The sequence below is a fragment of the Pseudophryne corroboree genome, chromosome 7 (genome assembly GCF_028390025.1).
Source record: "Pseudophryne corroboree isolate aPseCor3 chromosome 7, aPseCor3.hap2, whole genome shotgun sequence".
Classification (NCBI taxonomy): domain Eukaryota; kingdom Metazoa; phylum Chordata; class Amphibia; order Anura; family Myobatrachidae; genus Pseudophryne; species Pseudophryne corroboree.
The window spans coordinates 401,327,313-401,342,677 of record NC_086450.1 but is presented as its reverse complement, the minus strand read 5'-3'; the positions used below and the strand labels follow the sequence as shown (position 1 = coordinate 401,342,677).

Here is a 15,365-nt window from a genome sequence, read left to right as displayed (position 1 = left end):
TATACTGCGCACAACAACTAAAATGCACCACAGGTATGGATGGATAGTATACTTGACGACACAGAGGTAGGTAGAGCAGTGGACTACTGTACTGCTATATATTATATACTGGTGGTCAGCAAAATTATGCACTGTACTCCTACTATATATACTGCGCACAACTAAAATGCACCACAGGTATGGATGGATAGTATACTTGACGACACAGAGGTAGGTAGAGCAGTGGCCTACTGTACCATACTGCTATATATTATAAACTGGTGGTCAGCAAAATTATGCACTGTTCTCCTAGTAGTACGCACAACAACTAAAATGCACCACAGGTATGGATGGATAGTATACTTGATGACGCAGAGGTAGGTAGAGCAGTGGCATACTGTACCGTACTGCTATATATTATATACTGGTGGTCAGCAAAATTATGCACTGTCCTCCTACTACTAAACACACAACAACTAAAATGCACCACAGGTATGGATGGATAGTATACTTGACGACACAGAGTTAGGTAGAGCAGTGGCCTACTGTACCGTACTGCTATATATTATATACTGGTGGTCAGCAAATTGTGCAAAACTGAAATGCACCACAGGTATGGATGGATAGTATACTTGACAACACAGAGGTAGGTAGAGCAGTGGCCTACTGTACCGTACTGCTATATATTATATACTGGTGGTCAGCAAACTGTGCAAAACTGAAATGGACCACAGGTATGGATGGATAGTATACTTGACGACAAAGAGGTAGGTAGAGCAGTGGCCTTCTGTACCGTACTGCTATATATTATATACTGGTGGTCAGCAAACTGTGCAAAACTGAAATGCACCACAGCTATGGATGGATAGTATACTTGACGACACAGACGTAGGTAGAGCAGTGGCCTACTGTACCGTACTGCTATATATTATATACTGGTGGTCAGCAAACTGTGCAAAACTGAAATGCACCACAGGTATGGATGGATAGTATACTTGACGACACAGAGGTAGGTAGAGCAGTGGACTACTGTACCGTACTGCTATATATTATATACTGGTGGTCAGCAAAATTTTGCACTGTCTTCCTATTATATATACTGCGCACAACAACTAAAATGCACCACAGGTATGGATGGATAGTATACTTGACGACACAGAGGTAGGTAGAGCAGTGGACTACTGTACTGTACTGCTATATATTATATACTGGTGGTCAGCAAAATTATGCACTGTACTCCTACTATATATACTGCACACAACTTAAATGCACCACAGGTATGGATGGAAAGTATACTTGACGACACAGAGGTAGGTAGAGCAGTGGCCTACTGTATCGTACTGCTATAGATTATAAACTTGTGGTCAGCAAAATTATGCACTGTCCTCCTACTACTACGCACAACAACTAAAATGCACCACAGGTATGGATGGATAGTATACTTGACGACACAGAGGTAGGTAGAGCAGTGGCCTACTTTACCGTACTGCTATATATTATATACTGGTGGTCAGCAAACTGCAAAACTGAAATGCACCACAGGTATGGATGGATAGTATACTTGACGACACAGAGGTAGGTAGAGCAGTGGCCTACTGTACCGTACTGCTATATATTATATACTGGTAGTCAGCAAACTGTGCAAAACTGAAATGAACCACAGGTATGGATGGATAGTATACTTGACGACAAAGAGGTAGGTACAGCAGTGGCCTTCTGTACCGTACTGCTATATATTATATACTGGTGGTCAGCAAACTGTGCAAAACTGAAATGCACCACAGGTATGGATGGATAGTATACTTGACGACACAGAGGTAGGTAGAGCAGTGGCCCACTGCACCGTACTGCTATATATTATATACTGGTGGTCAGCAAAATTTTGCACTGTCTTCCTACTATTTATACTGCGCACAACAACTAAAATGCACCACAGGTATGGATGGATAGTATACTTGACGACACAGAGGTAGGTAGAGCAGTGGACTACTGTACCGTACTGATATAATACTGGTGGTCACTGGTCAGCAAAATTCTGCACTGTCCTCCTACTATATACTACAATGCAGCACAGAAATAGAGCGTTTTTCAGGCAGAGATTGTATAATACTGGTGGTCACTGGTCAGCAAAACTCTGCACTGTCCTCCTACTATATAATACTGGTGGTCCCCAGTCCCCACAATAAAGCACACTGAGCACAGATATTTGCAGCACACTGAGCACAGATATGGAGCATTTTTCAGAAACAGAACGTAGATATTTTCAGCACACTGAGCACAGATATTTGCAGCACACTGAACAGAATTGAGAGAACACTGCACATCCTCTCCCTATCATCTCCAATGCACGAGTGAAAATGGCGACGACGCGCGGCTCCTTATATAGAATACGAATCTCGCGAGAATACGACAGCGGGATGATTACGTTCGGGCGCGCTCGGGTTAACCGAGCAAGGCGGGAAGATTCGAGTCTGCCTCGGAACCGTGTAAAATTAGTGAAGTTCGGGGGGGGGTTCGGATTCCGAGGAACCGAACCCGCTCATCTCTAATTTATTTCCTTATTACCCGTGAAGAGTTTAGTGGTATGTGATATGAGTAAATGGGAGAATATATCAGGAGCGGGACTTTTTCCAAACAATTTTATTATAACATAATAGCTTTAAAAACAACTTGTGCATACTAGACACTGATCAATAAGGAGAAAATGGAGAAACATATGGGCTGGAGTGGGATGAACAGTCCAGACTGCCACACTGCAGATAATAAGTCGCCTATTCGATTAGTGTCCCATAGCCCATCTATAAACGCATTCTCAAACATCCAAAGTATATATATATATATATATATATATATATAGTCCCATGGATCCGGCTCTCCTGAAACCTCATAGCTATAATATAATATATATATAAACTACTGAGGAGGAAAGGGGTACTGCGTTCAATCCTGGAGGCCATATCTTCAGAAGGATATTTTACATACAGTAAGAGACTGTACAAAGAAGGCCAACTAAAATGGTGCATAGGCTACATCACAAAACTTGCCTGTAAAGACTAAAATATCTTCACATGTATAGGGGGTTATTCAGGGTTGTTAGCAAACCAAAAAAGTTAGCAATTGGACAAAACCAGTTTGCACTGCAGGTGGGGCAGATGTAACATGTGCAGATAGATTTAGATTTGGGTGGGTTATCTCATCCAAATTTGGGGATATTTTCTGTGCTGCCATCAAATAGGCGTTATTGATCTATTCTTTGTCGGACTAGCCGGCTAAGGGGTAGTTTCTTCCCGACAGCAATAAACATGTTAAATAGGAAAAAATTAAGGTAAATGGGAGTGTTGTGGTTTGAGAGTTCTTCCTTGTCCTCGTGGTTTCTGTACTTGCTTGCTTTTTAATTTTGTTGATTGTTCATGTCTTGTGAACTATTGATGATAATAAAGTATTATTATTATTATTATTATATTGTTTCTGTGGAGGGTAAATACTGGCTGCTTAATTTCTACACTGCAATTTAGATTTAGTTTGAACACACCCCACCCAACTCTAAATCTCTCTGCACTTGTTACATCTGCCCCACCTGTAATGCAACATGGTTTTGCCTAATTGCTAACTCTTTTTGTTTCGCTAACAAACCTGAATAAGGTCCATAACTTGGAGCAGAGAAGGGAAAGAGGGGGCATGATAGAAACTTTCAAATATATCAAGGGTTTTAAGTCATAGTCGAGGAGGGAGACATTGTTCAAAGGAAGAGAAGTATTAGAACACAAGGACAGATGGAGGCCAAAAGGTCGACATGAGTTAGGTCAACATACATTGGGTCAACCACATTTGGTCGACATGCATTAGCCCGACATGATCACTAAGTCGACATGGTCATTAGGTAGTCATGTACTAGGTCGACATGTAAAAGGTCGACATGAGTTTTTCACAATTTTTTTCATTTTTTGACCTTTTTCATACTTAACAATTCACGTGGACTACAATTGGGAATGGTAACCTGTGCCGAGCGAATCGAGGCACTGTTCCTGAAGCATGGCGAGCGGAGCGAGCCATGCAAGGGGTCACGGTGCTTAATTGGGGTTCCTCGTCACTTTTTGAAGAAAACTACACCCAAAAAAGTTTAAAAAACTCATGTCGACCTTTTCCCATGTCAACGTAGTGAACATGTCGACATAAAGCATGTCGACCAAACATGGTTGATCCAATGTATGTCGACCTAACTCATGTTGACCTAATGAACCACACCCCACAAGGACATGCACTGATACTGTACGGAGGTAGGTTCAGGGGAAATTTGAGGAAAAATCACTTCACAGAAAAAGGGTAGTGGATTAGTGGAATGGCCTTCCGGCAGAGGTGGTAGAGGATAAGACAGTAGAGCAATTTAAATATGTATGGGATAGATATAAGGATATCCATATAAAGAAATAAGGAAGAAATTAGGTAACAATATGGTTGAAAAAAAGGGGTAGGTGGGGCCACGTGGTTCTTATCTGCAGACAAATTCTATGGGGTATATTTACTAAAATTCATATTTGTACTGATTTGGAGAGAGATTCATCACGAATGACATCGAATGTGTGAATTTGCAAATTTTTGAAAATTTTACGCCTCATTTACTAAGCTGTCGTATTTGTATTTTTCGTGTTTTACGATGTCGATGTCATTCGTGGTTTTGTAAGCTAGAATGCGTCCGATTTAGTGGTTTTGCGGCCGTGTTTTGATGTTTTTTTACGTCTGCGTCACATTTCTGTTATGGCAGTGTTTATCCGTTCCCGGACGCGTTTTTTTTCTAAGTTTCGTTTTTGTCACTCGTCCATGATTGGTTTGATTCGTGATGGAGGAGTGTCTGTGCACATTACTATAAAAACGCCCCAAACCGTCCGAACCTTGTGGGTTTAGCTAGTGGAGAGGTGAGAGGAAGGTGTGTTAGGAGTTGGTGAGTAGTTTGGAGTTTTTGGCGGTTTTGAGGAGGTTCTTTGTGATTGTTGAGTGTTGTACTGTGTGTGTAAGTAGACTTGTCATACTTGTTGTGTAGTTATTTAAAAGTCTGTCTAGTTTTTTGTCATTGTTTTTTAGTTCACGTCTATTGTCATTGTTTGTGAGTGAGTGAGTGAGTGAGTGAGTGTGTGTGTGTTTGGTGTGTGGTGTGTAGTGGTAGTGGAGGAGTGTGTTTACTGTTTTTTTTCTCAGTGTTATTTGTTGTTTGTCCTGATTATGTCCCAGTCAGAGGTGAGTGAGGTGGAGGAGGTGATAGGGAGGAGGTGAATGAGAGGGAGGAGGTGAGTGAGAGGGAGGAGGTTAGTGAGGTGGAGGAGGTTAGTGAGGATGAGGGGCAGGTTGTTGCTGCGGCCTCCAGTGCTAGTGATGGTGTTGTGGCTCCGCAGCCACGCACCACTACAAAGACTGGCCGCAATGTCAAATTTACCTACGCAGAAAATATGGCTTTGGTGCGGGAGCTGATGAGGCATCATCGGCAGTTGTTTGGCCATGATGTTGCAAAGGTGTCGTCACGCAGGAAGACTGTTCTGTGGGGGAAGGTCGTGGCGGCTGTGAATAGTGAGGGTGTGGTGAGGCGGACCGAGGGCACGTGTCGTAAGCGTTTCTACGACATAAAGCGCCGTGTCAAGGCAAAGATGGCCAAGGAGGCTAAAGTAGCCCGCCAAACCGGGGGTGGACACCCCTTCCGTGCATCTTACCGTGATTGGGAGGAGCCTGTGCGTACACTCATTCCGCCAGAAGTGGTTGGTGCCACTCATGTCCGGGATTCGGATCGGCCAAGGCAGGATGGTGAGTTTGTTGTGTTTTTTTTTAACAATTTAAACATGTGTGCTTTGTCCTTAGTTGTCTGAAATGTATTATAGCTAATTGTGGTTGTCAGTTTGTTCATTCTTCTAATGTGTTGGTGATGTAGTGCAGGCCTGGTCAACCTGTGGCTCTCCAGCTGTTGTAAAACTACAAGTCCCATCATGCCTTGACACAGTTTTGCTATTAGGGAATGCTAAAACTGTGGCAGGGCATGCTGGGATGTGTAGTTTCACTACATCTGGAGAGCCACAGGTTGGCCAGGCCTGATGTACTACTGTTATTCTCAATTATGTTTTTTTTTTTTCTGGTTGCCTTGGAGTTTTTCTGGTGTTTTATGTCAAAAGTAAATGTTTGTAGGTGTATTTTACTGTTTTTTTTTATCTAAGTTTTTTTGTAAATACATTTCATAGCATTTATGTTTATTGTGTGTTGTTCTGGGTTGTCCTTTGTGTGCTCGATGTGTTTTTTAATGCATATTTGGTTTTGATGTTTCCAATTTTTTGCAGATATTTTTGTCTAGTGTTTTATTTTTTTTTAAATTTATATGCCTTTGTGTATGGTTTTTTAGCGTCATTTTTGCTAATTTAAAGAATAAACACCCAATGAAGTCAGGCAGAAAAGCATAAGCATCGTTTAGTTTAATTCTCATCAGGTACCACATATGTTAACATCACAATAAGGAATTTGCATAAACATATCACCAAAATAGTATGTTCATAATGACATTCTTGATATTTCTACAGTACGCCAGAGAAGCAGCACAGCCAGGCCACAGCCAACACTGCCAAGAGATGCAGATGGTGGCAATGCCGGTAAGATTTAGCTGTAAACACATATTCTGCAAACACATAGCAACACAAAAGATTAATGATTATGTTATCACATAGGTTCTTCTTCGGCAAATCCACCTACACTAATGCGCCCATCACAGGGCTCGGTTACTGTGCCAACGAGGCCACCCAAGAGATACCGTCTTGAGGCTCCGGCTCCAGCTCCAGCACCACCACCCCAACGGCGCATCTCCGCAGTGTCGGCGGTGCCACCACTAGCTCTTTTGGCCAGCCCCCAAAGTGAGGAACCACAATCCCCTCAGTTGTCTGGTGAGTAAAAATAACAATTACGTGTAAATAAGTAAACAAACAGTGGTGTAGATTTATTAACCTGGAGAAGGCATAAGGAAGTGAAAAAACACTGATATGTGCAAGGTGATAAAGGCAGCAGTACAAAATAAACACAACTATTAATGTACATATTGGATATGTTTGCCTTGTGCCTTTATCACCTTGCACATATCACTGCTTTTTCACTTCCTTATGCCTTCTCCAGGTTTATACATCTGCCCCACTGTTAGTACATAGAAAATAAAAATACACTAATGACCAGTCATCCTTGCAATAATCAACAACAACAAGCAGATGGTGTTAAGGTATTTTTAGATGGATAATTGTCTGATTGGCCATATCAACACATTTTAGTAACATTATTTTTGTAGTAAAAAATCAACATAAATGTTAAGTCTCATCCAATTGTTTTGCATGGCAAACATCACCAGTTCTAAACATAGTGCCCCGTAATACTATTTCAGCCATTGTTAATGTGTACATTTTAGGCCACTATATTTGTTAACGTTTTTGCCAGACCACTGACTGCCTTGAACACTTTATGAGTGTACTGGTCAACACATTTATTGTATTGTGTGTGTTGTTCCAAAGGAAGCTTCATACCCAATATGTAAATATAGTACTTTGTATTTGTTAGAGTTCTTCGTGTTTAAGCAGTAATTATGGCTCAGAGTCCAACTATTCCCCCCCAAAATAAAACAACTGAGTAGTGAACGTTAGAAGCCACATATTTATAAAAAAAGGTGAGCAACATAGTTAAGTTTATGCCACAATCTATTTAGCAATTACAACATTAATATTAAGAAGTAATACATGTTGACGTAAAGCTATAGTAAGACCAATGCTACATATTTACTAAATAGTGTCTGTCTTCAACCCCATACAGACCCAGCCATCAGCACCGAGGATGCCCAGCAGAAACGTGACCAGAAGACCTTCACACTCCACCTGCAGCCCATCGATTCTACTCAGCCAACCACGTCGCAGGACATACCCCAACCACCACAAACATCCCACAGCCCCCAATTGAGCACAACACAAGTTGACACACAAATGGGCCCTGAATTTTGTAGCCATTGGTCATCACAACAGGCGCAACACTACGCGTGCCTCACCACCCAAAGCCAATACCTGTCAAGTCTGCCCCATCATTTGCCTAGACTGAGTCGCAACTCAGGCAGACTTATAGTGCAGGTGGACAGAATCGCTAACTCCATAGAGCAGATGAGGGCAGACAACAGCCAAATGCAAACAAACCTACAACGCATCTTGGATGAACAGCAGCGGCAGCAACAAACACTAATCCAGATCATGCAACACAACCAAATGATCAACGACAGCCTATCACGCATGATAGCTAACAACACTGCTAATACTCAGCTCACAGCAAGCTTAAACATCCTAAGTCAAAGCCTTAGTGTGTTGGCATCACACCATGCCACATCTAGTTCTGGGACAACGACACCAAGCCACACCCCAGTTCATTCCCCAGTCCGACGCTCAAGTCGAACCCGCACCAACGAGCCAGCACAATCATCAGCACCCAGCACACAAAAAAACACAAATAATAATGGCTGGTCAGAATATGTTGACCATTCCAATGTTTTTTCTTTTTGATTTGTCACAACAATTTGTGTGTTAAAATTAATAAATTGTTAACACGCAATTTGTGTATTGTTTAAATAGCTCCACAAACCACATGCACATTAGTGTCTTGGGCCAGATGTGGATTGTTAGAAATATATTGCCTGCCCCTAGGTGTCCTCAGCTAAACGTGTGTAATCTATGTCACCCAGCACATTGTCTATGGCCGCAGGATCAGATAAAGCTACCCTGACTGCATGCCACTGCGACTCCTGGGTAGGGAAGCAGAGAGAGGCATCTATGTAGCCATAGGCGTGCGCAGCTAATTTTATTAGGGGGTGCACTACTGGAGGGCCGTGTCTATATAATACACCCAGGAGAAATTACATGTAACATAATGGTGCTACTACCGGCCGCTACTGACTGCCCACTATGGCATAACCCTGACTCCTAGCTGCCGCTACACCCTATCGCTGCTAGCACTTCCCCATCCTATTCCTGACCCCGTGGCGGAGCTAGAGAGGGATAAGCCTAGGTGCATGTGCATTCGCCCCCCCCCCACACACACACCTCACCACCAGACAACCCACCTCTTGCACCACCACCCCACCCCCAGCAACTACACCCTGATTTTGAGTGGGCCACTCTGGAAAGTACGGGAGGTTTAGGGGGATGAACATTTCAATTTTAATATAACACGACTAAAGTTTAAAATTTACACATGTGCCATCTTTCTATGCCATCAGCTTCCTCCTCTGCAGCGCACCAGCATTTGTCACACATGTTCCCATGCTCACCAGCTACTGACAGTAGTGCCCCTTATTCACATTACACCACACAGTATGAGGCGAAATCCACATTACACTACAGCATGAGCTGAAATTCACATTATGCCACACAGTATGAGCCGAAATTCACATTACGCTACACAGTATGAGCTGAAATTCACATTACGCCACACAGTATGAGCCTAAATTCACATTACGCCACACAGTATGAGCCGAAATTCACATTACGCCACACAGTATGAGTCAATTTCACATTATGCCACACAGTATGAGCCAATTTCACATTATGCCACACGGTATGAGCCAACTTCACATTACGCCACATGGTATGAACCGAAATTCACTTTATGCCACACAGTATGAGCCAAATAAACATTATGCCACACAGTATGAGCCAACTTCACATTATGCCACACAGTATGAGCCAACTTCACATTACGCCACATGGTATGAGCCGAAATTCACATTATGCCACACAGTATGAGCTAAATTCACATTATGCCACAGTGGCAGATACACGTAATGTCCCCAGCAGTGGCAGATACACATAATGCCCCCAGTAGAGCCAAATACATATAATACCCGCAGCAGTGCCAGATACACATAATGCCCTTAGCAGTGACAGATACACGTAATGCCCCCAGCAGTGACAGATACACGTAAAGCCCCCAGCAGTGCCAGATACACGTAATGCCCCCAGCAGTGACAGATACACATAATGCCCCCAGCAGTGACAGATACACGTAATGCCCCCAGCAGTGACAGATACACGTAATGCCCCAGTATAGTGCCAAATACACGTAATGCCCCCAGTAGAGCCAAATACATATAATACCCCCAACAGTGCCAGGTACACGTAATGCCCCCAGCAGTGACAGATGCACGTAATGCCCCCAGCAGTGACAGATGCACGTAATGCCCCCAGCAGTGACAGATACACGTAATGCCCCCAGCAGTGACAGATACATGTAATGCGCCCAGCAGTGACAGATACACATAATGTCCCCAGTAGTGCTCACCATTATTATTTAATAATAACAACACATTATTAATAATATATATCTAAAGTAATTTAAAAAATACAAATTTAACATATTTTAAACAATATACATAGGCGGCACTTGAAAACAATTCTCACAGAAGCTGCGAATATGCCATCAACGTTTCCAAGTTTATTTGCACCTCATCATCAGGATTTAAATAAGTATAATAAACGTACCTTATAAGGAATCTAAACACCACGTGCAAACGCCACTGCTGCCGGCTCTGGTGTGAAGACGCCCACCAATGACGTAGTCACCCAGTGTCCGGTGCCATGACTACCAATAAAAACAAAGTACAACAAACATTGTAAATCTACGGCAAGTGGAAAGTATCAAAAATCTAAAATAGCAAAACATACATGCATTCAGCTATAGTAATTGCGAATCATAATCAGTTCCATAATCACAACAGGGGTTGTTTGTTGTGATTATGGAGCTGATTATGATAAGCTATTACGATATCATGGTGTAATGATATGCTGATTATGATACGTACGAGTGCCGCCTATACAGAGATTTATATGAGACCTCTTGCTGTGGAGTCTTAAGGAAGGCACTGGTAAAGCTACCTGCTATTGGGAGTGCTGCTTCCACTATATATATCTATATATCTATATATATACACACATATACATATATATATATATATACATATATATATATATATATATATATATATACACATATATATACATATATATATATATATACACATATATATATACATACATATATATATATATATATATCATTGTTCTCATCAGCTGAAAAGCCCTATAGAATGTAAGACTGTATTGGAGACATTCTGAAGACTGATTAGCCCATTTACCACACTACAAATAATGAATCATGGCAGTAGCGTGTTACTGCCTGCAGCCAGCAGAGTGACACTTCACAACAGCCCAGCAAATAGGTCTATGGAATCCCCGCAAGCATCTTACGTTAACAAAACCCCAAGTGGCAAGTAGCTGTGGGGTTGGTCCGGTGTATAGATAGGCCGGCACACAGGGATAGAGTCCAGGCGGAGGGAAGACTGAGAGTAGAGAGCGCAGGTGGCGGGCAGGGATGGAGGACGCGAGGCGGCATGACATCAACGTGGGGCGGAGCCAGCAGCATGAATCTATGTCAGACAGGGCACCCAATGCGGCGGCCGGCCAAGAAACTATTACTGTACACTGTCACTCACATGACCGGGCAGCGGGTGCAGCAGCAGATGGGTAGAGGAATGAACACTGATCACCGTGCTGCTGGCGTGTGGGGGGTGCCCGACATTAGGGGGTGCCTGTGCGCACCAGGCACCCCCCGTGCGCACGCCTATGTATGTAGCCATCCAGGACATCCAAAACCTGAGTGGCCATTCAAAAATGAAAGGTGAGTGTCATGACCTGTAATCAATACAATACTGTGTTCTATTACATGACAGAAGCACCACTTAGACATAGACGTGTATGTATGTTTTAACTCACCTGAATTAAATATTTTTAAAAGGTGGCCTGTGAGTTACTAATTACATCGCCAGTCACAGGCTGGAAGCTGCCAGTAGCCATAAAGTGCAACACAGGCAGGAGTTTGTGCAGGCCTGAGACAGAGCGAGAGCGTGCTGTCTCAGGGTCTAGGTTCAGTTTGACAAAGTCATACAGAGGGAAAATATTATTTACATTTAGTCTGAGCATCTGTATAACATGGTCATCAGCAAATTTGTTATCGTTTAAACGCCCACTAAAAAAACAAGCCATGGCCAGCCTACACGGAACATGTACAACCTGCTTACCCTGTTGATTTTCCTGGCCTTGGTTTATTGTAGCCTCATGGAGCAGTGTCAGGTATCCGCCAGCAAACAAGACAGCAGTAAAACACACAGTAGCAGCCATTTCAGATTGAGAGTGGTGAAAAATGTGTTGGGGCCCCTTTTAAAGGTCCAAAAAGTCAGGTGTGACTAATGTAGAATTGACAACACATGTAAACACGCTTCTCAAAAGCAGGTCTACTATTTTTTAGGCTTTTTGTACGATTAGTAACTTTTTGCGGCCGCAATTCCATTTTCACGGTAGAGATTTCAAATACGAATGCTTAGTAAATAACCGAGTTCTATATGTAAACAGCCGCGTTTGACCGATGGTGTATTCATTCGTATTTTTACTACACACCCGTAATAAAAATACGAATGCCCTCATCACTGCCGTGATTTGAGTTTAGTAAATTCGCGAGATGACACTTTGAAGAAAAAACAGCATCTCAGTCAAAATCGGGAGCTTAGTAAATATACCCCTATGTATCTCTGCAAGGCTTAGTAACAGGACCCTTAGTACCTGATAAAACATCAATCATTTAATGAATTTGTTACTGTAGGCAAATTAATAATAAATAAAAAATGATATTTCTATTACAATGATAACATAATATTTGACCTATATTAAGGGGTCAATATTATTTAGAAATGAAGTAAACGGACAATATTAGTTTTATGTTAATTGGGATTAGTCTAATTAATTAATGAGGGAGGCACATACATGCTGGTACTTGTAGTGCCACAAATGTGCAATTGGTGGCTCCATCATTAATTAAATAAGTTTGTAACAATTAACATAAAATGAAATATTGGCTCCTTTTAATTAATCTAATCTATATTAATCTAATCTATATTAATCTATATTAATCTATAAATAATATTGAATTGTAATAGTACTGATATTGTCTGCATAATTAAAATATAATTTTTATTCTATAGTATTAATTTGGGTGGTCTTCAGTATGCCGACTGACGGGATCCCGGCTCCGGGATCCCGACAGCCGGCATACCGACACTTATTCTCCCTCGTGGGGGTCCACAACCCCCCTGGAGAGAGAATAAAATAGCATGGCGTGCGTAGCGCGCCACCATGCCCGTAGCGTGGCGAGCGCAGCGAGCCCGCAAGGGGCTCATTTGTGCTCGCCACACTGTCGGTAAGCCGGCGGTCGGGCTCCCGGCGCCGGTATGCTGGTCGCCGGGAGCCCGACCGCCGGCATAACGTAGTGAACACATTAATTTGCCCCCAATCATGAATTCATTCATTTAAAAAAATGTTCATATGCCTCAGACTGTTATTAGTCCATGAGCCATTCATCCTGATGAGGAATATGCTTATTGACACAAGCACAGAAAGTGATGCCATGTTTCAGGTGCGTTTATGATGGATAACACCTAATTATTAAGTCATTTTCTGTTATTGCATGAGAATCATATTATACACTCATCCCTGCTAAATGCCATGTATACCTGTGTGACCAGGTGAAGAGGCCACACTCCATGGGGTAAATTTACTAAGGCGGGAGGTTTTTTTTTAGAACTGGTGATGTTGCTCATAGCAACCAATCAGATTCTATTATCTTCTATAAGCAGCTAGATAAATGTTAAGTAGAATCTGATTGGTTGCTATGAGCAACATTACCAGTTCTAAAAAAAAAACCACCTTAGTAAATTTAAACCCATGACTCAATAAGTGGACCACACCCATTTCACAAGAAAAAAAGGCCACACCCCCATGACTGGAAAAAACAATCACAAACTGTTACTAGTTAAAGCACTTTGAGTCCTGTTGGAGAAAGAGCACTATATAAATACAATTATTATTATTATTATTATTATTATTATATGACATAACAGTCAAAGATGACCATATACTACTGTAAGTGCCTAAAACCCCAAGTCCTGACAAGTCTTCATTCTCTCATACATTACCTGTGGCAGTGACATCACAATGCCACAGCGGTGTTCTAACTGCAGCAGGGTATAAAGCAGGGAGCCCAGAGCCCATTCATCAGTCTGACCTTGACCAGAGCTAACAACAACCATGGCTCAGCTAAGAACAGTTCCTACCGGCAGAAGACATGCCAAGAGAAGACATGTCCACAGACATAGCCACGTTCACAGAAGACAAAGACGCAGAAGGGCACCGAAACCAAAAAGCCACAGAAGAGGTAAATCCTCATATAATCCAGGTTACTGTACTGCTATTGTAGGCTAAATATGGAAGGGGTAGAAATACATTTATAGTCCTTGGGGGGATACTTATAATGATGACAGGCAAAATAGCTTATTCTGTCACCTGTCACAACCACTGATCTTTTCCCAGTGTTTTTTTCCTGCGTTTTGTTAAATGAGATCTTACAGTATAATATAACCAAAATTGGGATGGCAATTTGGAAATACATTATGAGTAAGTAGAATTAAAATGGTAAAATAATAATACATTCTAAACCAATAATATTGTTGTTTTAAATCGTGTGCCCATAACTGCTTAGTAAATACTGTATAACCCTTGGAGTATGTCAGGATAGAAAACAAGGCTATTGTAGCTATTTTCTGGTGGTTTTGCCTTTAACAAATCCGCGTAAATATAGAGAACCTGCGATGTGGCGACATGGCTGCTTGATAAATCCCCCTCCCCCTTGTCTAGGCTACATAAGAAGCACTAAAGACTTTAGGAACCATTCATTTCTTCATATGTGAGCTAGCATAAAACAAGTAATCTATTATAAACTCTCATTTTACATTGTAGCAGGCTACAGACGCAGACGCCGTCATCACGTAGAATGATGGACGCGGTCCTGCGACTTCTCCCTGCTCACTGACTCTTCTGCAACAAAATACCCCAATCTATGAATGTACATGACACAGTAGGACAATGAAGGCTTCCTCTTCGGCATACGCTTATGTGTAATCTTACCAGACTCCTGTCTTGTTCAGCATCAAAAAATATAAAAAAAATAAAAAAGCATAGCAAAAAAAGAAAAAAGTAACCTACTGAGCAACATGGTCGCCTCTGTTCATTTATGTTTTACAGTGTTTATTAAAGTGTTATTATTTAGCGTGATTCTCCTGGGTGGCAAAGTATTAGATACAGATTACCTGACATTTGCCTAATCTATATCCTGCTAAAAGTCTGTCTTGGGCAGGAGGGGTTTAGTGATAATTACTCACAGCTCTCACTGGCTGCCTTCAAACATACATGGATATCAGGGCAAAAAGAAATACCTTTGGGTATGAAAAGGAACAAATGTAA

General features: G+C 41.9%; 1 long non-coding RNA gene across 2 annotated transcripts in view; it reads left to right on the top strand.

Annotated features, from left to right (window-relative positions):
- Positions 1-15,114, top strand: part of LOC134943784 (uncharacterized) — a 50,457-nt gene extending 35,343 nt beyond the window's left edge. The window contains exons 1-3 of one of the 2 annotated variants that reach the window (XR_010181751.1): positions 13,468-13,482; positions 14,051-14,280; positions 14,862-15,114. This is a non-coding gene — a long non-coding RNA (uncharacterized LOC134943784). Of the gene's footprint in view, positions 1-13,467; positions 13,483-14,050; positions 14,281-14,861 lie in introns of those variants that run through there. The other variant, XR_010181750.1, reaches the window with a different exon arrangement.
- Positions 15,115-15,365: the final 251 nt, after the last annotated feature.